General features: G+C 44.3%; 1 protein-coding gene across 8 annotated transcripts in view; it reads left to right on the top strand.

Annotated features, from left to right (window-relative positions):
* Positions 1 to 23,462, top strand: part of KANSL1 (KAT8 regulatory NSL complex subunit 1) — a 176,875-nt gene that overhangs the window by 40,746 nt on the left and 112,667 nt on the right. The window contains exon 1 of one of the 8 annotated variants that reach the window (XM_058675335.1): positions 11,703 to 11,870. The exons of 5 other annotated variants lie outside the window; for them this stretch is intronic. The gene's annotated coding sequence lies outside the window, so the exon portion shown is untranslated. Of the gene's footprint in view, positions 1 to 11,702; positions 11,871 to 12,618; positions 12,760 to 12,790; positions 13,158 to 23,462 lie in introns of those variants that run through there. 2 more of the 8 variants (XM_058675334.1, XM_058675337.1) reach the window with 2 other exon arrangements.

Below are 23,462 nucleotides of genomic sequence, written 5' to 3'. Positions count from 1 at the left end.
TAAGTCAGAGTGGTACAGGAACAGTGGAAGCATCAACGTTACCATCCATCATATATATAACAGCTGAGTACAGACTTTGCATCAAAGTTTCTATGCAGTTACATCTTGTTTAGCATTAATAGTCATAAATTGATAAAGTTTTTTGGGGGAGAAAATTAAGCCACAATTTGAATTTTGCAGTATATAGTGATTAAGCATGGTTTTACAGAACTTTGCATTTTAACAATTGAAGAATAGAAAAGTTTTAGGCCGGTGAGCAGGGAAATCCCCAACAGTCCAGTGAGTAAGACTTTTTGTACTCTGAAAACAAATTCTTTATTAGTTATATGATTTCTTAATATTTTATCTCCTGTGAGTTGTGTTTTCAGCTTTTGGTGGTCACAAAAATTTATGATTTCGATCAGGTCCAATTTAACTATGTTTAAAAGATTTGTTTATTTTTGTTAGAAAGGCAGAGGTGCAGAGAGGAAAGAAGAGAAGACTCTTCTGTTCACTGGTTCACTCCCTAAGTGGCCGCAATGGCCAGAAATGAGCTGATTGGAAGCCAGGAGCCGGGAGCTCCTGTTGGGTCTCCCACGTGGATGTCAGAATCCAAGGCTTTGGGCCATCCTCTACTGCCTTCCCAGGCCCTGTTTTTTCCTTTTGTTACTTGTGCTTTTGTGCCATAGCCAAGATCCAATGGACTGACTGAAGGTCATGAAGATTTACTTATGTTTCTTTCTAGGAACTGTTGTCTTCGCACCTTTGGCAATAATCGGTTGTCTTCACTATGATGGTTTATTTCTGCACTTTCAATTTCCTTCCAGTGATCTACGTGCTTATCCTCATGCCATTGCCTCATTCTTGGTTCTGTAGCTTTGAAGTGAGGAAGTGTGAATTTTACAGTAATTTTTACAGGGAGTTATGTATTTGAAAGGCAGAGTGGCAAGTGAGCAAGGGGAGAGGGAAAGAGGTTCAGAGAGATCAGGAGATCTTGAATCCTTTGGTTCACTCCCGCAGTAGCTGTGGCTGGTGAGGGAGAAATGAGGAGCCCAGAGCTCCATCCAAGACTCCTAGATGAATGCAGGGATCCATGCACTTGTGCTATCTCCCACTGCCTGTCAGGCACATTAACGGGGCTGAATTGGTGGTGGAGCAGTTGGGACTCAAACAGGCCCTGTGATGTGGAATGCAGGCATTGCAGATGGTAGGTTAACGTGCGACACCACCACCACCACTTCAGGCCCTGAGTCTGCCAGTTTTGTTCTTCGCTTTCAAGACTGGTTTATGTCTTTGGTATCGAATCTATAGATCAGTTTAGGGGCAGTGTTGACATTTAATGATGCTACACCTCGGTGCATGAATAGAGGATCTTCCCATTTAATTTTAGTTTCTTTACAGCAATTTCTGTAGATTTTGGAAGTTTTCCACCTCTGTTAAACTTCTTAATATTTTAGTGCTATTTTGAATAAATTTTTCTTAATTTCATACTCAGGTTTATTGCTAGTGCTGAGAAACATAATTGCTGTTTGCTTTTTGATCTTGTGTCCTATAGCCTTGTTCAAGGTTTATCACCTCTAATCATTTATTTGTGGTTGGAGAGGATTTTCTGTATATGAGAATATGTCATCTGCAAAAGGAAGTAATTTTACTTCTTTCTAGTCTGAATGTTTTAAATTTCTTTTTCTTGCTTATTTGCTCTGCTAGAACCTTCAATACAGTGTTGCCTAGATAACAGTGGTGATCTTGGTTTGTTCTTGATCTTATGAAGAAAGCGCTGTATGTGTATATACCTTTATTTCTCCTGAAGATTTACATATTCAGAAAGTCAGAGTTAGAGAGAGAGAGAAAGAGAGAGAGAGAGAGAGAGAGGCAGACAGAGTCAAAGTCAGAGAGAGATTTGGTCTGCTGGTTTACTCCCCAGATGGACACAACAGGCAGTGCTGGAGCCAGCAGCCTGAAGCTTCTTTGCCGAACCTCCTACATGGGTGGCAGGGGCCCAGGTACTTGGGCCATCAGCAGGAAGCTGGATCAGAAGTGAAGCAGCCAGTACTCAAACCAGTGCCCGTGTCTATGTCAGCACTGCAGGTGCTGGCTTAACCGGCTGTGCCTTAGTGCTGGCCCCAGGCATACCTTTTATCAAGCTGAGAAAATTTCTCTAATTTTCTTGTTTTTTTGTTGTTGTTGAGACTGTTTATGATTAAAGAGCATTAGATTTTTCTTTCTCTGCTTCTGTTGGGAAGCAGATGCTTATGCTTATGCTTTTTCTGCGTCTATTGGGATAATCAAGTTTTTATCCTTTTATTAGTATTGCATATTCCATTAGTTGATTTTCAGATCTTAAACCAACCTTGAATTCCAGAAATAAATTGTTAATGGTGTGTTACTCTTTTTATGCATTATTAGATTTGTTTTATCTTGTTGAGGATTCTTAGATTTGTATTCGTTCTCTTGTGATATCTTTGGTTGAGGTGTCAGATTAATAATAGCCATATAAAATAGAGATGTGTTCTTGGTTTCATCTTGAAATAAATTTGATTTTAGTTGAAACCATAATTTGTCAGTACTGTTTTTTTTTTGGATAATAAGTGCATTGAAGATAATAATATAACCAGTGTTTTAAAAACAATTTGGTCTGGCCAGTGGCTCCAGCATCCGGTATTTTAAAATGGGATGGTTCAAGTCCCAGTTACTTTTCTTCTGATCCAGCTTCCTGCTGATGCACCTGGGAAGCTGGCAGAAGATGATCCCAATGCCCTCACATGGGAGACCCTGCTGGGCTTCCTGGATCCTGACTTTCAGCTGCTGTGGCCATTTGGGAAGTGAACTAGTGAAAGGATCTCTCTAGTCTTTTATTTTAGTCATTCTGACTTTCAGATATACCAGTTAATGTTTAAAAAACAAACAAAAACAGTCTCTTGGAGTAGGCATTTGGCTTAGAGGTTAAGATATAGGTTAAGTCACAAGTATTCCACATAGGAAGGATTGGAGCTCTCTCCTTATCTGGCTTTCTTAAAACATCCATACACACGCACACACAAAGAAACAAAAAAACCTATCACTTGTTGCAGTTAGAAGAAACTTTTAAGCCTTGCTCAGGCAATATCCAGTGTTTGAGAATGAAAGATGGATGTAGAATTCATACAGTTGGATTAATTCTCAAAATCTCCTTTCCTGGACCTTTACCTGCTTGGAAATGTTCACGGTAGACTGTAAGTCCTGCACTTGAGATCCTTGCTGCCTACTTGTTTCCTTAAATTTGTTAATTTTTAAAGGTTTATTTATTTATTTATTTAGGAGAGTCCGATTTACAGAGAGAAGGAAGAGAGAAAGATCTTCCTACTGCTGGTTCACTCCCCAAGTGGCCGTGATGGTCAGAGCTGAGCCAGTCCAAAGCCAGGAGGCAGGAGCTTCTTCCAGTTTCCCACGCAGGTGCAGAGTCCCAAGGCTTTGGGCTGTCCTCCACTGCTTTCCCAGGCCACGAGCAGGGAGCTGGATGGGAAATGGGGCAGCTGGGATACGAATCGGTGCCCAAATGGGTTCCTGGCGGTACATGCAAGGCAAGGACTTCAGCTACAAAATTTATATATATACATATGTATATGTATATATATGTGTGTGTGTAAGACAGACTTGGAGAAAGAGGGTGGAAAGGCAAGACAGAGAATTTTCCATCTGCTGGTTTACTTTCCAATTAGCTGCAATAGTTAGGGCTAATTTGATCAGGAGACAGGGGCTTCCCTGGGTCTCCCAAGTGGGTGCAGGAGCCAAACACTGCCTTCCTAGGCAAATTAGCAGGGAGTTGGATAGGAAATGGAGCAGCAGCCAGGACTTGAATTATCACCCATATAGAATGATGGATTTTACCCATTAAGCCACAGTAGCTTCGAGAAAACTTCCATCGCTGATTGACTTCCCAAATGGCCATGCTCGCCAGGCTAGGACCAGGTCAAAGCCAGAAGCCAAGAACTTCCCCTGGGTCTGCTCGTGTGAGATGCCAGTGCTGCATATGGCAGCTTTACTCGTATCTATAGCACTGTCCCTGCACTAATCACTCCTTAGCTTCGGCTTTAAAATTTTTAATATGTATTTTTATTGGAAAAATAAAAATACATATTAAAAAAGTAAAGATGGAAGGATGTTCTGTCTTCTGGTTCACTTTTCACATGACCACAACAACCAGGGCTGGGCCAGGCAGAAGTCAGGAGCCGGGTGCTCCATCTGCATCTCAGTCATGATCAGCAGGAAAGCAGGTAGCTGAGTCTGATCTTCTGACTTTTAGGGCAGGTGTTAGGAATCTGAATCTGAAGGAGAGGTGTTGGGATTTAAACCCCCGGCCTCAGAGTGGGAGGGGCATATGCTAGGCAGCAACTTCACTACTGCATCAAGTGCTTGCCTGGTTTGGAGTTTTACCCAGGCTGCTACGGTGCACCCTGGGAAGCAGCAGGCGAAGACCCAGGTTCCTGCCATCCACCTGCGAGACCCAGATTGAATTCTGGGCTCTTGCCTTTGGCCTGGCGCAGCCATGGCTATTGCAGGCATTTTGGGAGAGTGAGCCTGCATTGGAATGTATTTCTTTGGCCTTCAACTAACAGTAGTTAGGAGAACAAGTCTGAATGGAAGCTTTTCTATCCCTAGGTAAGCATGGTAACAGTATTTCTCAGAGTTACTGCGGAGGTTAGTGGGCACTCTGTGTTTGCAAATGATTGGGAGTTAGTGGTAGGGCTTTAAGGGTTTGTCTTTTTTCATTGAACATTAAACAAATCCAAGACAAGTATTGCTATTGTCCGGTTTAAAAGATCTAATGCTTTGGCCTAAATATTGCCATCAAGGTCATGTTTGATATTGCCACCATCAGGTATTCTGGGAAGTCTGAGTGGGTTTTCCTCCCACTTTTGCACAGAAGGATTTTTTTAAAAAAAACCTCCTCTATACAATAGAAAATATAATTTCATTTAGCTATTTATGTTCTGTTTTGTTGGCTTTTGGTAGTTGATTTGGAATACATCTTCCTAGATAAATTTATGTCTAATTGTGATTATGGTACATCATTTCAAATGTGGTTGAAAATACACAAAACTATCTTCTTCAGAATATTAGAATGTGTAATTTTTGTTGGTCTTGAGTCAGAAATGAAAAAAAGATTGAGAAAATTACCTGTGTTTTCTTTTTTTTTAATTTATTTTATTTTTATTTACAAAGTCAGACATACTGAAGGAGGAGAGACAGAGAGGAAGTGGAGCTGCTGGGATTAGAACCAGCGACCATATGGGATCAAGGTGAGGACCTTAGCCACTAGGCCATGCTGCCGAGCCCACCTGTGTTTTCTTAGTGAATGAATGGCAGAGATAAGTTAGGGACTTTAGCATTTCCTGACTTCCAGTTATGCTCTCAATAACTTAAGGTTTCTGTTACAACATTGCACCCAGGCAGTTTGTGTGTTAGGTATTTGAGGGTTGCAGCATCTGTGTTGAAGCACTATGTTGGGCATGGGGGTTGACCATGATTATGTATTCTAAAGGATCTAGACCAGTATTGACTTTATATATTTTATTTTATTTTTTAATATTGTTTACATAGTTGAGAGGAATGCATGCCCATGTGGGCTTCCAATTAGGTTGTCTTAGCAACCCCCGTGTGGGAAGAATGTTCCGAGAGCGCCACTTGAGTGGTCTCGATAACTCTTGAGCTGTTGTTGGTTTTGTTACACCAGGGTTGAGGAGATCCCACCAGTCTGTCTGTTGGCTGACCAAGTCCACCTCAGTGCCTCCACAGACCCCGACAGACGCTTGCTGCAAAGCTTGGCCAGATTTGTCAAACCTGCCCAGTATGTCTACAGTCTCCCCTTTACAGTGTTCTAAACGTCTGGGACTATCTGGAATAGCGTGTCACAAAATGTAGTTTTTTTGTTTTTGTGTTTTTAAGGCTTATTTCTTTATTAGAAAAGTAGAGTTACGGAGCGAAGGAGAGAGAGATCTTCCTTCCACTGGTTTACTCCTCAAATGACTGCAGTGGCTGGTACTGGGACAAGCCAAAGCCAGGAGCCTGGAACTCCAGCAGCATCTCCTCAGTGGGTGGCAGGAGCCATGCATCTGGGCCATCCTCTGCTGCCTTCCCAGACTGAAATGCATCTGATTTTACTGTTTATAATTCTTTATTAAATTGAGATGATAGCAAGATTTCTTTTTTATTTAATGGCTTCAATGATTGCTTCATATGTTCTTGAGTATATTTAGAACCTAGTTCAAGAATACAGAAGTTAGATTTAAAAAGGAATGTTTCTTTCCAACAATGATGGTGCTTCTCCATTGGTGGGAACAGGTGTGCTAGCTTGCAAAATCCTTAGTTTGAGCCATCAGAGCAAGATTTTACAAGCAGCATCATAGCTCTGAAATTAGCAACTGACTTAAACAACTCTGTTTTTTAAATGCCTTTTGTTGGGGCTGGAGTTAACTTTCCACATGCGGCACCAGCATTCTGTATGAACACCAGTTCAAATCCTGCCAGCCCCACTTCTGAGCCAGATCCCTGCTTATGATCTGGAAAGAGGCAGAGGATGGCTGGAGTTCTTGGGGGCCTGTGCCCATGTGGGAGACCCAGAGGAAGCTCTTGGCTTCAGACTGGCCCGTCCCTGGCTGTTGTGGCTATTTGGAGAGTGAACCAGCAGATGAAGGTCTCTTTCCTCTTTCTCACCTTCTCTCTGCAACTCTGTCTTTCAAATAAAAATGAAATAAATCTTTAAAACCATGTCTTTTGCTTTGTTACTCCTTTTCTCTCTGAACATTTGTTTTTCCTCAGACTCGATTTTATTAGGCCTTCCTTTACAACTCAGTTGCTCAAACCTGCCTTCAGAGGTCTTTGTATATTTATGTTTGTTTTATTTGGGGAAGATGGTTTGTGTTAAATTGTGGGAAAATTCTTACATTAAAGCTTATTACCTGATGCAGTTTTCAGGTGGAAATATTGCTTCGACACTGCCTCTCCTGGAAATTAATATTTTGTACACACTTCTGATGTTTGGTCGATGAACCTTTTTGGTTTATAACACATTCTAATTATTTGAGAATTTTGAAATATTCTAAAGTGTAGAGCATTAGGATACATTATAATCTACCTAAGTTATCAATATATTTTTGTTTATCCAATTCCTTGATGAATTTAATTAAAAGTTATATGACGTTCTGGTGAAACTTCATGCTATCCTTGCTGTTGTCGCTACTTTCAGGTCTGGAGCTGCAGGAGTAGGCATTTCATGTAGTGGATAGGTGAGCATACCTGCACTCTCCCTGGGAGTGTGTGGGCTGGCTTCCCAGTGCTATCTTCTCATTCCAGCTTCCTGCTAATGCAAACCCCGAGAGGGTTCCTGGTTCCTGACTTTAGCAGGTGGCAGGGCCCAAGCACTTGGGCCATTTTCCACTGCTTTGCTGGGCCGTTAGCAGGTAGCTGGGTTAGAAATGAGCAGCTGGGATTCACTGGCATTCAGTTTGAATGGATTGTCAGTGTTGCTGCCAGTAGCATGATCTGTTGTGACACAATGCTAGCCTTAGAAAATTCCTAGGGAGCTCACAGTATTTTTATGTATAGTGTGATCTGAGAAAATAAATGAAAATTTTGTTTGCTGGTGACTGTAGATAAGCCTTTTATTTATGTGTTTATTTGAAAGAGTTAACAGAAAAATACCTAGAAAGATCTTCCATTGCTGGTTCATTCCCCAATAGCCTGCAGCTAGTGCTGGGCTAGGGTGATGCCAGGATCCAGGAGCTTCCTCCAGGTCTCCTACAGTGCTACGGGGCCATCTTACACTGTTTTCTCAGGTGCAGTTGAGGGTGATGGATTGGAGGTCTTGCAGCGGGATGCTAACTGGCGCCCATAGTGGATGCCTGTGTTGCAGGCAGTGGCTTAACCCACTGTTCTACAGTGTTGACCCCTTTAGATAAACATTTAAAGTTTAAGGAAGAGGTGCTGATCTTTGTTTAACTCATATTTTTTTTAAAGATTTATTTATTTTTATTGGAAAGAAAGATATACAGAGAGGAGGAGCAACAGAGAGGAAGATCTTCTGATGATTCACTCCCCAAGTGAAGTGACCGCAACGGCTGGTGTTGTGCCAATCCGAAGCCAGGAACCAGGAACTTCTTTCCGGGTCTCCCGCATGGCTGCAGGGTCCCAAGGCCTTGGGCTGTCCTCGACTGCTTTCCCAGGCCACAAGCAGGGAGCTGGATGGGAAGTGGAGCAGCTGGGATTCGAACCGGTGCCCATATAGGATCCCGGGGCGTTAAAGGCGAGGACTTTAGCCGCTAGGCCACGCCGCCGGGCCCTGCCTAACTCATATTTAACCTTCCAACTTTAGGATTATGAGAACCACCTGTAGCTTCATTCAGTAATAGTCATAATAATAATAAAAGTTAAGAAGTAGATACTGTTACCTTCATTTTGGACAGCAGAATAAGTACTTTGCCGAAAGGAACAAGGGCTGGTGTGATGGAGGCAGAATTAAAATGTCAGGCTACCCCTGCATCCAATGTTGTTGATTGCCCTGTTACACCTTTTTCATGTATTCAGCAAATTCTCATGAAATGTGTCCTTTGTTCCAGACTCTGGGTTAGGCTCCAGAAATGCAATGACATGGAGCAAAAAGTGGGTTCCTGTCCCTCTAGAATTTCAATGTACTTTGTTCTGAGTTACTGTAATTTTTTTTTAAGTACAGAAATAATTTTCAGTTCCTTCTTCTGAGATCAGCTTGGAAATAGTACTCTCCTTGTGATAAAATATTCTGTTTGGGAATTTCTGGCATGTTAGAAGACCTTTTGTAGGATAGTTGGAGAGTGCCTTTTTGGAATATGTTTGTTGTATACATGAGAGCGATTGATTTTAAATTGGAATCACTGTAATTCTTGCGTTCAAGGGTTTTGCAGACTGGCTTGCAGAGCTGAGTTGGTATATGCACACAATCTGAGAGAAATTATTCTACCTAACTGTGGGCAATAAAGTGCCAACTGTTGACATTAATAAATAAAGTGAACAGTAACATGCACAGGTGTGGTTCTATATATAAATGAGCTTGAGGTGGAGATGTGGGGAGGAGTGACAGTGAGCAGGGACGGTCCTTTTCTAGCAGAGAAAATATAGATGAAGATGTAGGTGGATATAGAGTTGTATGGGAACAGGAAGGGGTCAGGAAATTTGTTAAGTTAAGTGAATAATCATGAAATAAAATGCACGTTTTTGCTAAAAGATGGGAAATTAATCATTATACTTTAGGCTTCAGGTCTAAGAAAGCTAATGTAAATTGGTTTCAATAATCAAGAATGTTTATTGCTGCATTGTTCTAAGGTAGCAGGATGTCCAGCAGTTGCTGAGCGGTCAGGATCGGTAGAGGTAGTTTAATGCTTTAAAGTGCAGGGACTCTTGATCATGTGCCTTCTGCTCCCTTGGATGGAGGTGGCGTCTGCAGGCCTGCTGCAGGGGGACTGTGGCAGGATATCTCTGAGGGAGAGGATTTTTTTTTCTCCATCTCACTTTTAGAAAGAAATGGAGTTCAGTGTTGGGGAACTTCCTGGGGACTCCTCATATCTAACCAGTTCCTAACCCATCACCGGCAAAAAGGATGGGCTTAAAACAATCAAATAGGCTCAGCTCTGGCTGATGGGGCCATTTGGGGAATGAGCCAGCAGATGTAAGATTCTCTTCGTTCTCTCTGTAACTCTGCCTTTCAAATAAAAACAAATAAATATTAAAAAAACCCCAACAGATCATGTGTATGGGATTTTAAGCAGCATTGCTATCATCTGTTTTTTCTAGGGGAATTTTAAGAACTGCATTTTTCTAAGGTTTTTCTATCTATAATGGCTCACCTTTGAGTGCCTTTATTTGTAAACATTACTGCCTGAGCACAGAGGTGCCTGGTTTCAGATAAGAATATAATACAGGCTGGCTGATTTAAGTTCCATGAATGTTGTGAACTCCTAACTGTTGGGAGAAAATTGATAGTTATTTTTATTCCAAGTGCATGCTTTTTAAGATGAACACTTCCCATCTTTCTCCTAATCCACTACGAACAGTGCATGTCATTATTTTTGTTTATTCAGGACCTAATTAAAACTGACAGTTGATTTTAAGGGTTGCAAAAGTGGTAAGATTAATTATTTTGTTCTGGGTTTCTTTGAGTGTAATGTGCACTGCAGTATACACTGGAAAGGGCTTTGCCTTATTTGGCGTTTTTCGTTCTGTTAATTTAGATTTCAGAATCCTGAGCTCAGAACTCTAGCTCGCCATCTATTGGTCTTGGATTGTGCGCTAACACTGTTTCGTGGAATTGCCATTTATGTGGAATTGTGTGTGTATGCTTCTTAAACATCAGTTGATTTTTCCCCCCCTAAGATTATAGATTAAAAACTCAGATTGAAAGATCATTTCTCTGAGTGTTAGTTTATTCTTTGTGTAATTTGGTCCATTTTTGAGGAACCGTGACTGTGCTCAAGGGTGTGATTTTTAAGAGAACAAATGGACTGACAGCAGTATAGGTGCAGATGCTGTAGGAGCTGGTGAGTTAGTGTAACTTTGTGGGTAGACTAAAAGTGTTCTGAAACTATGGTGAGGGTGTTTTTTTGATGAGCAGAAGTGACGCATAACACCGGATATTGGTTCTGGCAAACCACAAAAAAGTAGTGAGCATTTTACATCTTTCTGGTAGTATAGCATACCTTGAATGCTGAATTTCATGACTTAATTGTTGGAACTACCTTTTTTCTTTAACCACTTTTATTCTTGAAGAGATTATCTGTATATGAGAGGCAGAGGGTCATTCAGACAGAGCACCTGCAGCCGGTTCTCGCACGTGAGGAGCCTCGCCTTCTGCTGAGGCTGACTGATTCGCCATGCAAGCCTCCCAAAAGTGATGCTTAGGGCCTGGTGGCGTGGCCTAGTGGGTAAGGTCCTCGCGTTAAACTTGCCAGGATCCCGTATGGGCACTGGTTCTAATCCCGGCAGCTCCACTTCCTCTCTCTCTCTCCTTCTCTGTATATCTGACTTTGTAATAAAAATAAAATTAACTTTAAAAGTGATGCTTAAACAGGAGACCAACGCACCTGCCTTTGCCCCTCAGCTAATCTGGATAAATCTCAGGGCATTGAACCCATCGTTTGGCAACTTTAGCTTTACTTGGATGGTGGAATTACACTTCGTAGTTAAATTTTTTAAATCTAGAAGAAGCAGCATTATGTTAAGGCCCTATTTTGGGAAAGGATTAAAGTAATGAACTGATTGACTGGTCTAGAAACATGGTAAGATACTGTAACTCTAAACCAGCTCCGGTATCAAACTGGGAAGTTTGCTTTCCGTTGTGAGATTCGGGTTTCTCCGTGGAGTTCTTTGTTAAACTTTAGCATGGCAGTGAACTTCCTTTTGGTGGCGGCAGAAAGCATAAATACTGATTGTGTGTTCGGGCGGATCTGCCAAGTCCTGACACCCCAAACAAGACGTGTGTTTCTTCATGAAAACTACAGTTCCCAGCGGGCCCGGCGCTGGTGGGCCAGCACTTCCCCTCCGCCTCCCACCGCCCCTTCCCGGGCTGGCCTGGCGCGGGCCGCAGCTCGCGCCTGCGCAGCGGCGACGTGCTCCCCCGCCCGCGGCGGCTGCGGAGCGCGGTGCTGGGGCGAGTACCCGGCGGTGCGGCAGTGCTCGGCCGGCTGCCGGCACAAAGGGCGGGCGGCGGGGCGCCCCGCTGGCCGGGGAGCCTCGTGCCGGCGGAGGGCACTGCCGACCCTGGAGTAACGTGGCCCCGTCCTCAAACAGTGCACAGTTCCCCCCTCACGTCCCCCGGCGCGCAGTCCGCCTCGCCCCTCAGAGCTGGCGCGCGGCGCCGAGAGACGGTCACGGCGTCAGTGCCTCAGGTTAGCCTCACCCCGGGCGGGCGGGCGCCCGTCCCGCCTGCCGCCCTGCCGCGTGAGGCGCGTCCGGGGCGCCGGGGATCTGGAGCGCAGAGCGGCTGGCGCGGGGAGCCATGACTGAGGCGTCGGCGGCCGCGCCTCCTGACGGCCCGCGGGGGCGGCGCGGCGGGCTCCCCCTGGCGGCGCGCCGGGGCGGCGCGGTTGTTCGCAGCCGCAGCCGCAGCCGGCGGAGGCGCTGCTGTCCCTCCTCCCGTGTCTCCGGCGCTCGCCCGCTCGCTCGCTCGCTCCATTCTCCCTCCGCTTCAGATTAAAGGGGGGGAGGGAAAAGGAGCTCGGCCGCCATTTTCCCAGTGCCGCCGCCACCGCCGCCACCGCTCGCCGAGCCGGCGGGAGAACCGAGCGCCGTAGCGAAGCCGACTGGTCTCGCCGCGGCGGCGCGGGGGGGCGGCCGGAGCGCGCTCCCCGGCCGGGAAGAGGCGGCCTGGGGTGGCGGCCGGGGTGCGGGCTCGGGCTGCAGCCGGCGGCGCTTGTTTGTGCGGGGCGGGGGGGGCGGCTTCACCCTCTGCCCCCGCCCGTCCGTTCTCCCGGCGGGGCTGCGGTCCCCGGCCGCGCCCGGGCTCCGCCGGAGCGGAGCAAGGCCGGAGGAAGGGCTCGGAAGAGAAGAAAAAGCGGCCGCTCCCGGTCGCCTTCCCTTCCCCCTCCGCCTCGCCCCCCGCCCGGAAAGTCGGGGCGGCTCCGGGCGCCGGGGGGGGGGAGGAGAGCGGCGGGCCGGCCCGAGCTGCCGCCGCGCCCCCGCCCGCCCCGGCCCTCGGCGCCCAGGCCGGGTGCTGTTTGCAAACTGCGCCCATTTTGTGGGGCTGAATCCGCCCGGGCTACGCTCCTCCATCACGTGGTAGGTGCTGCTGCTGCTCCTCTCCTCCTCCTCCCGCTGCCCTTTCTCCTTCTCCTCGCTCTCCCTGTGGCTCCCATTTCTCCCTCTCTTTGTTAGTTGTAACTAGAAAGGCAGGGCAGGGGAGGAAAAAATCCCCAGAACTTTAAATGGCCTCGCCGGGCTTCCCCGCTGCGGGTCCGGGCTGGGAGTCGCCCCAAGGGCGGGGGTGTGCGGGGCCCTTCCCCGCCAGCTGCCGCCTCGTTCGCTAGCTTTGGCTTTGGCGTTCTATTTAAAAAGGCGGCCCTTGGAACATAGTTTATTCCCGTAAAAATTCCCACAACAAACTCTGCCTCTCGCCTTTAACTTCTCTGGACTGCGAAAGGCCTTTCTTTGCTGAAACACATCTTGCGCGTTTCACGGTTTGTATCCCAACTCTGATTGTTTCATTTATTATTTTGTTGCCTGTAAATTGAGGTCACTTAGGTTTTCAGATCTAGTCTGCTTCAGGCGAGCGTGTTTGAGGTATTTGAGAGTGTGTGTTTAAAGAGGAAGGGAAATTTATTTTTGTGAGTTGGACTCCTTAACAGCTTTATTTGAGGGGGGACCTCTTTTCCGGCTGACGGTCTTTTGATTTTTTGGAAAATAGCTTATTTTCCATATGCGAAATACCGCTCCTCCCATGTGTTACTTAAAAATCCTTTTGTTTTTCAGTGTTGGAATTCTGATTTCGGGTTTTGGAGAAACTTGTTACTGAACTATTGGTTATTGATTGCCTTAGGGGAGAAGGGGTGACGTGATGGCGCCACTTTGAATTGCTCTCTTTCCTCCTGCGTTTCTCCCCGTTGATCCTGGAGGTGACCGGAGCATTCTCCGTGCCCTAGCAGTAAAAACTGCACTTGAGGGTGTTGGCGGCACGCTCGTGGGGGGCTAGACTTTGGTACCTCGAGGGTCGGCGCCCCGAGTCCCGCGGTCCCCAAAGTTCCCCAGAAGTGTCCTTAGCTCCAGCCTCGCCTCCCTCCCCTCCATTCACAGGCCTGATGTTGCCATCGCCTTTGTCACGTGGCTAGCAATCATTGTGGGTTTTGTTTGTTTGTTTGGGAGTGTATACTTATGTTTTTAAATTATGGCCCGAGAAATATTCTCCCTCCCCATTGGCGAGATCAAAATATCTTAGTGGTTTTAGTTTTTAGAATCGGAGAACATTTTAAAATAAACGATAAAATTACATAATCTTTGACTTGCATAATCATGATATAGTTGTAGATTGTTACCGAACTTCGTGTGGAAAGCACTTTCAAGTATGGAAAGTAGTGCATTAGGACGTGTTTTCCATTTCTCAGGATGGCACGAAGTCTTATTTTCCCTGCCTTTGGGTCATTTAAAGTATCACTATTTGCAAAGGCTTAAGTGGGTGTGTTTTCCCCTCCCCCTCTTTTATAGGCTGCACTCAGTTCCTTTTCTAACTCACTGACCAATTGAGAAAATTTCATTGTGTGCATGCCTGTCAATTTAAACTATGTTTCTTTTTTCTCCTAACAACAGTGAATACTTGTAAGTAATAACTGTTTCTTACCTTTGGGTGTTTTATTAGCATTTCTGTTGCAGTTTTAATCCAGAGAAAATTGGCCTTTAATCCTGCAGCTTTTAGAAGAAAGTTATCTGTTGCTTCTTGTCAGTTTCCCCAATGATTGGATATATTTATTGTAAAATACGTAGTACATTTCTCTGTTGTTTTTAATGTAATCTGATGGACATTTTTTCCAATGAAAAAGCCTATGGTATGTTAAATTGTACTTTTTAAAAAAGTAAACATGAAACGTTGTGAAGCATGCACTGATACGTTTCTTGGGAGTATTTTCAATGGTTTGAGCCGTTTTCTTTGCTAGCAGTTACATCATGTCATGTGATATGTGCAGTGTGATGTGTAGTTCTAAAAATAAGGCAAGGTAAAAAATGCTTATCCCTTGAGAACTTAAAAAATGTATTATAAATGCTGGATAATTACCTCCAATCATAAACTTCTTAGTTGGATTTCCAGTGAAATATGCAGTACTTTTGGCCTTTAGTTTATTTGATGTGCTTGTTAGTGACCTCATGATTTGAGGTGGTTGACTGCGTTTCTCAAGTGTGAACTACTTGGTGGACACATCAGATGACATAGGTGTTCTTAATCTTTCTCTGTATTGTGTTGACGATGGTGGTCTCTGATGACTGCCTCCTTTAAGTGGTTACACGATCGGTATTTGTGAGTTGTGGCTGTTAACAGCTGAGCGATCACTTAACCCTAGGGCTTTTTGGTCCAGTGAGGCTTTGGTCTTTCCCTAGTGGAAGTGAGATGTTTAGAATTGTTCCCGCATCTTGCCCGGAAGCCTGATTCATACCATCAGTATTTATTTATTCATTTATTTTTGTTTTTTGGTGCCTTTACCTCAGTGAGATGCTAAATTTTTGTTTGGTTTTCTTTCTTATTGCTTATACGTTATTTCTAACGTTGAACCTACAGAGCACTTTTTTGATTGTTAGGTGACTTATCAGTATCCTATTGAGGAAGTTCTTGAAGCTAGAAAATGAGTAAGCCTAATTCACTTGTGAACTTTTACCAAGGTGAGAAGGGAGGAAAATAATTATCTTACCTTTTTGTTTTCCTTCAAGCACTCTTTGGGTTCCTAGTAGCAAATGCTGCGTTGCAGCCAGTGTCTCTACATTCCCTGGATTTAAGGGGTTGACTCCAGATTTTACTTGTATTTTAAACTGAACGATAAACAGGTTTTAACTGTGTTCCATTTGATAGGACCTGCTTCATGTAGTCAGTAAACCTTGTGCCGCTGTAGTTGATGATACTTTTTGAGAGCTTTGGCCCATTTTTGATGAAGGCTTAGTTATTAGAAATCAGTTTTTAAAATACTCTAACAAAACACATTGGAGTTACTAAACAGTAGTAATAGGAAACCATGCCTTGCAAGAGTGATGCATGTTCCTTTCATGTTTATTCAGCTTCCTGGAGGCTTTACTGCTAGTGACTGTTAGGTATTTTTGCTTTTGGTGAGATGGTTAAAGAACAGCAATTAAGTGACCTATTGTGGATTTTTGTGAGGGCAATTCAGAAAGTTCATGGAAAAGTGGAATTAAAAGGAATACATTTTAAGATTTATTTATTTTTATTGGAAAGTCAACTATACATGGAGGAAGAGCTTCCGTTTGCTGATTCACTCCCCAAGTGGCTGCAACGACAGGAGCTGAGCCAATCTGGAGCCAGGAACCTTTTCTGGGTCTCCATGTGGGTGCAAGCTCCCAAGGCTTTGGGCTGTCCTTGACTGGGTAAGGCCACAAGCAGGAAACTGAATGGGAAGCAGGACTGGTGGGATTAAAACCAGTGGCCACATGGGATCCTGCCGTGTGTAAGGGGAGGACCTTAGCCATTATGCTACTGTGATGGGCCCAAGAAATACATTTGATATCACAAAACTTGAAGCCCATGCACAACTTTTCGTGTTTATTTAAAGACTTAGAGAAACAAAGATCTTCCATTGCTGATTCACTCCCCAAAAGGCCTTATCGACTGTAGGTGAATTGATCCAAAGCCAGGAGTCAGAAGACTCTTCTGAGTCTCCCACGTGTGTGCAGGGTCCCAAGGCCTTGGGCCATCCTTTGCTGCTTTCCTAGGTTGTAAGAGGGAGCTGGATAGGAAGTGAAGCAGTCGGGACAGGAACTGGTGTCCATGTGAGGTGCGCATGCCGCACGTGGAGGGTTTGCACATTGTGCCACTGCAGCGGGCCCAACACATCTTTTTTCATAACATACATTTCCGTGAGTTTACTGAAGATCCTGCATAGGCATACATTTAAAAAATTGTTCACGCCAAAATTAATATTTTCATTTCGCCTTCCACAAATTTTGAAGTACCCTTTATAGATATAATTTGGGCCCGGCGCATTGGCCGAGCAGCTAAAGTCCTCGCCTTGAATGTGCCATAATCCCATATGGTTGCCGGTTCTAATCCTGACAGCTCCACCTCCCATCCAGCTCCCTGCTTGTGGTCTGGGAGAGTGGTCGAGGACGGCCCAAGGCCTTGGGACACTGCACCCGCGTGGGAGACCCGGAGGAGGTTCCAGGCTCCTGGCTTTGGATCGGCATGGCACCGGCCATTGCACTCACTTGGGGAGTGAACCATCGGACAGAAGATCTTCCTGTCGGTCTCTCTTCCTCTCTGTATATCTGACTTTCCAATAAAAATAAATAAAAATAAAAATGTTTTAATTTACAGGGTCTAGCACAATGGCTCAGTTGGCTAATCCTTCCCCTTCAAGTGCCATACTCCCATATGTGCTTTGGTTCCTGTCCCGGCTGTCCCACTTCCCATCTAGCTCCCTGCTGTCACCTGGGGAAGCATCAGAGGCCGGCCCAAGGCCTTGACCCTGCCACCAAAAGAGTTACTGGTCCTCCCTCTAACAGGAAATAGGCCTACCATTCCCTTACATTTTGAGAGGAGAGAAGAGTTTAAATTACTCACTGCCTCATGGAGATTACATGATTTAGTGTGTTAGAGTTATATAGTGCCTTTTTTTTTTTTTAAGATTTTTATTTATTTTATTACAAAGTCAGATATACAGAGAGAAGGAGAGACAGAGAGGAAGATCTTCTGTCCGATGATTCACTCCCCAAGTGAGCCGCAACAGGCCAATGCTGTGCCTATCTGAAGCCGGGAACCAGGAACCTCTTCTGGGTCTCCCACGCGGGTGCAGGGTCCCAAAGCATTGGGCTGTCCTCGACTGCTTTCCCAGGCCACAAGCAGGAAGCTGGATGGGAAGTGGAGCAGCCGGGATTAGAACCGGCGCCCATATGGGATCCCGGGGCGTTCAAGGACCTAAGCCGCTAGGCCACACCACCGGGCCTGGAGCTGAGGCTTTGAACCCAGGAACCAGGAGCTTCCTCCGGGTCTTCCATGCAGGAGCAGCATCCCAAGGACTTGGACCATCATCCTTCACTTCCTTTCCAGGCCATCCACAGAGCTGAATTGGAAGTGGGGCAGCTTGGACACCGGGGATGTAATGACATGGGATGTTGACACTTGATGCAGAGGATTAGCCTCTTGAGCCTCCGGGTTTCAAAGTGCCTTTCTCTCTTTTCTCCATGTAGTAAGTCCCACTTTGAATACATTATTCTGGTTGTATTTTATATAATGGTGCTCTGCTTTCTCACTTCAGGAAGAACTACAGCACTGGTGTCTCAGATAAAACGACCCCAGACACCTGGTCTGCCTACTGTGACAGTGCAGTCCTTTTCCTAAAATAGAACTTCTTTTTCTTGGAAATCTATATTAAGCCTGGTTTTTGAGTCCTCATTTTGCTTCTGAAGATGTATGTTTAAATTGTAGTTTCTACTTTAATAAATTGTATGTTAGCTTCCAGGTGCGCTAGAAGTTGTGCAGGTATTTTTGCCAGAGTGTAACAGTCCGTAACACAAAACTAAATAAGACTGTCTCACAAGTATTTTGGAACGTGAGCTCCCAGTATAGTTGGAAAAGACAAATATCCCACATCTACAGTTGTTGAAGGCTACCAAAAGAGATAGTAGCTAAGTGGTATCTTTGAGTGTCACTTGCAGATCATAGGAAAGGACCAGTTAATGGTCCCTGCTAGATACCGTTTGTGTTTTGGACAAAGAGCCTAGACTCCCAAAGAGGCTGCAGTGAGTGTTTTTCCTTTATGTGTTGAGCTGCTGCTTGAATTTTATGGGTAAATAATGGTAAAGAGTTGGAGGAAAGTGGTTTCTACAACGTAGAGAGCACAGCTCATGAGTGAAACATTTCTTTAGGAAGTCTAAAAGAAAAAATGTAAAAGATTGTAAACTTTTATGTGAATAGGCTCTTCAAGATGAAGAAAACATTTAAAATTTTTGATTTGACTTTGGGCAGCAAGTGTAGCAAATAATACTTGTTTAGTAAAGGTTGCTTTATGAAAAAAGATGAGTAACAATTTTATTGTTAGGATGATAAATCAAAAATTGCTAAGAATTATTACCCAGGCTTCCTCTTGGCCCTTGCTCTTTGACCTTTGGAACTGCGTGTTAGCACCTCCGCCAGAGGGTGTGAACGGAGAGCGGCTACAGCTGATGAGGTCCTTGTCCCTGAGTGGAGAGGCTTTGCAGAAATGCCAATCTTGTAGTTGAATTGTCATAGCTCTCACTGAGCTGTTTGGTTGGACATCTTAAGTGTACCAACTGCTTTTTTTTTGCAGTTAGCTGCTCACTGCTTGATTTGGCCTCTTGAAGACCCAAAAATATTAGTGTTAACTTCTAAATCTCCCGATATTGGAAAAGTTAATGTTCAGGGAGATAACTGGAATTTGGCCATTGTCTCCCAAGAATAACTTTTTGCTTGAAATTTTAAGCAGTTTCTACTTTCACAGTTGTTCAGAAGCACTTGCATCATTAAAGTTTGTTATAGATAGAAGTATATTTTTCCTCCTTGCCTTAGAAGATCTTAATTCAGTAACAAGAAATAAATATTAACTATAGTTTGATATAGTCATTATTTTTGCTAAATGTGATTCTGCTTGCTAATTATTTTGATCTTTTTTAAATTTAGTCTTTTTTTTTTGCAGAGGGGGATGAATTACATTTCTGAAGTGAAAGAATCATAAATACATCGTTTTGTACCCATGAGAATATTTCTGTTGGGTAGATTCTTGATACAGTTGCTGAGTACAAGTTTGGATAATTGGCATTTAAAATTGATAGGTTGTGCCTTCAAAATACTATGTAACCAAATTTAGTTGTTTAAAAAGAACAGTTAAGTTTTCCAGTCTGGGTACAGGGGCTTTTGGTAGGTGAAGTCTGTTCCAGATTAAGTTAATGCCTGCTTCTTATTGAGGTTGATGTCACGTCATAGTTATACAGTTTTCAAAAAAAAGATTTATTTATTTTTATTGGAAAGTCTGAGAAGGAGAGACAGAAAGATCTTTCATCTGCTGGTTTACTCTCCAAATGACTGGAGCTGAGCCGATGCAAACCAGGAGCCAGGAGCTTCTTTCAGCTGTCCCCTGTGGGTGTGGGGGCCCAAGTACCTAGGCTGTTATCTACTGCTTTCCCATGCCAACACATAGAGCTGGATGGAAGTGAGTCAACCAGGACAGAAACCAGGGCCCACTTGGGATCCTGGTGCATGCAGGGTGAGGATTTAGCCATCATACTGCCCAAGTTCCCTAGTTTTTAAAAACCTATTAAAAACCTGTTTGAAAGAGAGGATAAACAAATAGATCTCATCTGCTGATTCACTCCCAGGAAGCCTGCATTATCCAGGCTGGGCCAGGCCAGTTCCCCGATTTCAGGAACCTACAGATCTTCCATATGGGTGGCAGGGATCCAACTGCTTGAGGCATTACCCACTGACTCCCCTGATGTGTATCACCAGGAAGCTAGAATTGGGAGCAGAGTTGGAATCCGAGCCTAGGAATTTGGTATGGGATGTGGGTGTTCCAGGTGGTGCCTCAGCTGCCAAGCCAAGTGCCTGCTCCCAAGGAGGGGCAGGTGATCTGGGTTCATGCTATACTTTGAGCGATGGCTCAGGGTGTTACAGCAGTGCAGAGCAGAGCAGAGCCTGGAAGGAGAGGCCCTTTACACAACCAAGAAAGAATGAAGAATGCTTGAAAGAACATGTCATTTTAGAACTGAGCTTTGATAAAGTAACAAGGGCATGGAAAAGGCCGGAGCTGTGTCTGAGGTTCAGGTCAGGCTGATGTTGAGGTTCAGTGTGAAAAGTAGGTAGATATTTGCTCTGTATTGAGTTTGGATTTGTCCTTACTCTTAGTGCCAGGATGTGGCCAGATTTTTACATTCCCTTCTCGCTCTGTAATACAGTCCCCTCCCACATTTGATAAACATTTTGTTAGTGACCTCTAGACTGAAGTTTTGCTGAAACAGGAAGAAGGAAGAATCATTGGGGAATTAATGCTGCCTGAATTACTGCAGGTACATAATGAGTGTGAATATAGACAGTAGCACTGACATAGGATGAGTGAGTGTGCCCTTCATTCTGTCCAGTTCACCCTTTGGATGCTTTGGCACATGAGCCCTCTCTGGAGGCCTGCCTTGATCTCCTGGGTCAGACAGTGCATAGATCTAGGCTGTCTTTATTATATTACTATTTTTGGCAACAATGAAAGTTACAATAAAAAAATTGATTTGAAAGGCAGAGGGAGAGAGCTTCCAGCTATTGGTTCATTCCCCAAATGGCCTCAGCAGTCAAGGCTATGCTAGGAGCCAGGAGTTCCATGTGGGTGGCAGGGATCCTAAGATTTGAGCCATCGTCTGCCACTTTCCTGGGTTTTAGGAGGGAACTGGATTGAAAGTAGCATTCTAGGATTGGAGCCTCCGACTGGCATTCCAATCTGGGATGTGGGCGTCTCAAGCAGAGGCTTGCTGTGCCACAAGACCCTTCCTGTGAAACATTACAGTTTTTGCTGTCCCCTATGCTATGCCTTGGGCTCCTGATGTTTAGTTTTTGTTTTGTAATTGTTGAGTTATTTATTCATTCACAGAGGGATTGTGGAGCAGGAAGTGGTTTTAAACTTGGTGTTGGGCAGAGAAATGATTTGGACTGTGGGATTCTTAGCAGATACTTACTGATACTTCTGTTTTCAGCTTAGATACTGTTTCTGCTGGGAAGGCCTCTGCATCTTATCAACTGCTTAACATGTGTGAGGGTCTCCTGATGTGTAGGCTTCCCTGGTCATCCTTGTCCTTGCCCTCTTTTATAGGTACTTACTGTGGTGATTTGAAAGCTGTAGACCGTGTATGTGTTTTAGATTTATTTATTTTGATTTGAAAGACAAGTTTAGGGGAAGAGAGAGATCTTCTGTCTGCTGGTTCGCTTACCAAATGGCTGCAGAGGCCAGAGCTGAGCTGATCTGAAGGTGGGAGCTGAGAGCCTCTTCCTAGTCTCCCCTGTGGGTGCAGGGTCCCAAGGCTTTGGGCCATGCTCGACTGCTTTCCTAGGCCACAAGCAGGTTGCTGGAAGGGAACTGCAGCCCTGGGACAAGAACTGATGCCCATATTGGATGCTGGCACCGCAGGATGGAGGATTAGCATGTTAAACCACAGCACTGGCCCCAGACATCTTAATATCAGAGATACACAGTAGGACGTGTTCCCACTGATTTTCCTGTAAAGACCAAAACAATCAAACTCTAGTGTTTAGTGCCAGTTATACCTAGCTCTAAACTGAGAGATCCTGTCCACTGGTTTACTCCCCAAATGCCCTCAGCAGTTGGATGATTGTGTCCTGAGAGCCAGAACGCAGCCCAGCTCTCCCCAAGTGGATGGCAGAAACTCAAGTTACTTGAGCCACCGTGAGTTAGGGATTTTGCCTCTGTCACTTAGCAGTTGTATAGTCATATACTAATTAACTTCTGAAGTCAAGTTTCCTCACCTGTGTAATGAGGACAGTGGTGATATTTACCTTGCAATGTTACTGTGAAGATTGAGAGAATGTAAACTAGTCAGTGGCTGACATTAACAGTCATAACCTATAATGATCTATACTTTAGTAATTATAAACCTTTTCCAGTTATAAAGCCTACTAAGCGTTATGGACTTGGAGAGGCCCACTTGTGAGTGTGTGTTTAAGATTTATTTTATTTATTTAAAAGACAGATTTATAGAGAGGGAGAGAGCTTTCATCCACTGATTTCTTTCCCCAGATGACCACAAAGGCTAAGGGTGGTGGGAAGGGGCATGGGCTCAAAGCCAGGAACGCATCTGAGTTAGGAATCGCTCTCCAAATCCTTTCTGTTTAATATGTTTAATTATTCTCTTAATTAGAATGTACTCTTTTTGACTGTTAGCAAAATCTACACTCACCAATCCCTGCCCCCATCCTGTTAATAGTGTTTCCATCCAGTCTGTGCTTATGATTATCAAGCTCTGGATGAAGTTGGTGGATATGTGAAAGAAGGGTGACATTAAGAACTTTGGTTGTTTGGGAAAGTAATTAATAAGTTGACAAGTAAACTCTTTGGTAACTTGAATGATGGTGACTTGAAATGCCTTATGCAGTTTGAACAGGAAGGCAGTGATAAGAACCTTATGAATGAAGAGTTGTTTTGGATTTAGCTTTGAAGAAATCTGCCTTTTTTCCATTGCAGCCTATCTGGATTATTGCAGTGGCTTCTTCAGTAGTCTTTGCTGTCTGGATGCCTTTTTACGTTATCTTAATCTGTCCTGTCCAACTGGTCTTTCTAGAGCACAGCTCTGATGTGTCACTCCCATATGAAAAGCTTTGAATGATACTCTGATTTCTTTTAGTAAAGCCTGGTTATTCAAGATTGTCTCCTAGTGAGTGGCTGGGCTTCCAGCTGCCTTTCCACCTTTTTTCTATACTGTTCTGCTGGTTATTTTACCAATCTGCTGGTTTGTATTTACCAGTCTGCTTTACGTTTCAAGCAGATTGTTCCTTTCTTTTACCTGTCCGATTAGATTATCCCATCTTTTCCTGTAGTTTTACATTTTCTCTTGACATTGACTCTCATGAGAATGCCATGTTAACCATTCTCTCTAGTAGTGAAGTTTAGGGTTATTTCCAAATTTCAGGTGAAATTTGGCAGCTTCGCTGGACTCTTCTTCCACAATTGTTGCTTCAGTACTCAGTGCAGGTGTGACTTTTGGCTTCTTGGCCAGCCAGATGGCCTAAACCCTCATTTTGCATGGTTGGAGTGAAACATTTTTGC

Source organism: Ochotona princeps, chromosome 17 (genome assembly GCF_030435755.1).
Source record: "Ochotona princeps isolate mOchPri1 chromosome 17, mOchPri1.hap1, whole genome shotgun sequence".
NCBI classification, from domain to species: Eukaryota; Metazoa; Chordata; class Mammalia; order Lagomorpha; family Ochotonidae; genus Ochotona; species Ochotona princeps.
The sequence above is the reverse complement of the archived record's forward strand: the minus strand, read 5'-3'. Positions and strand labels throughout refer to the sequence as shown.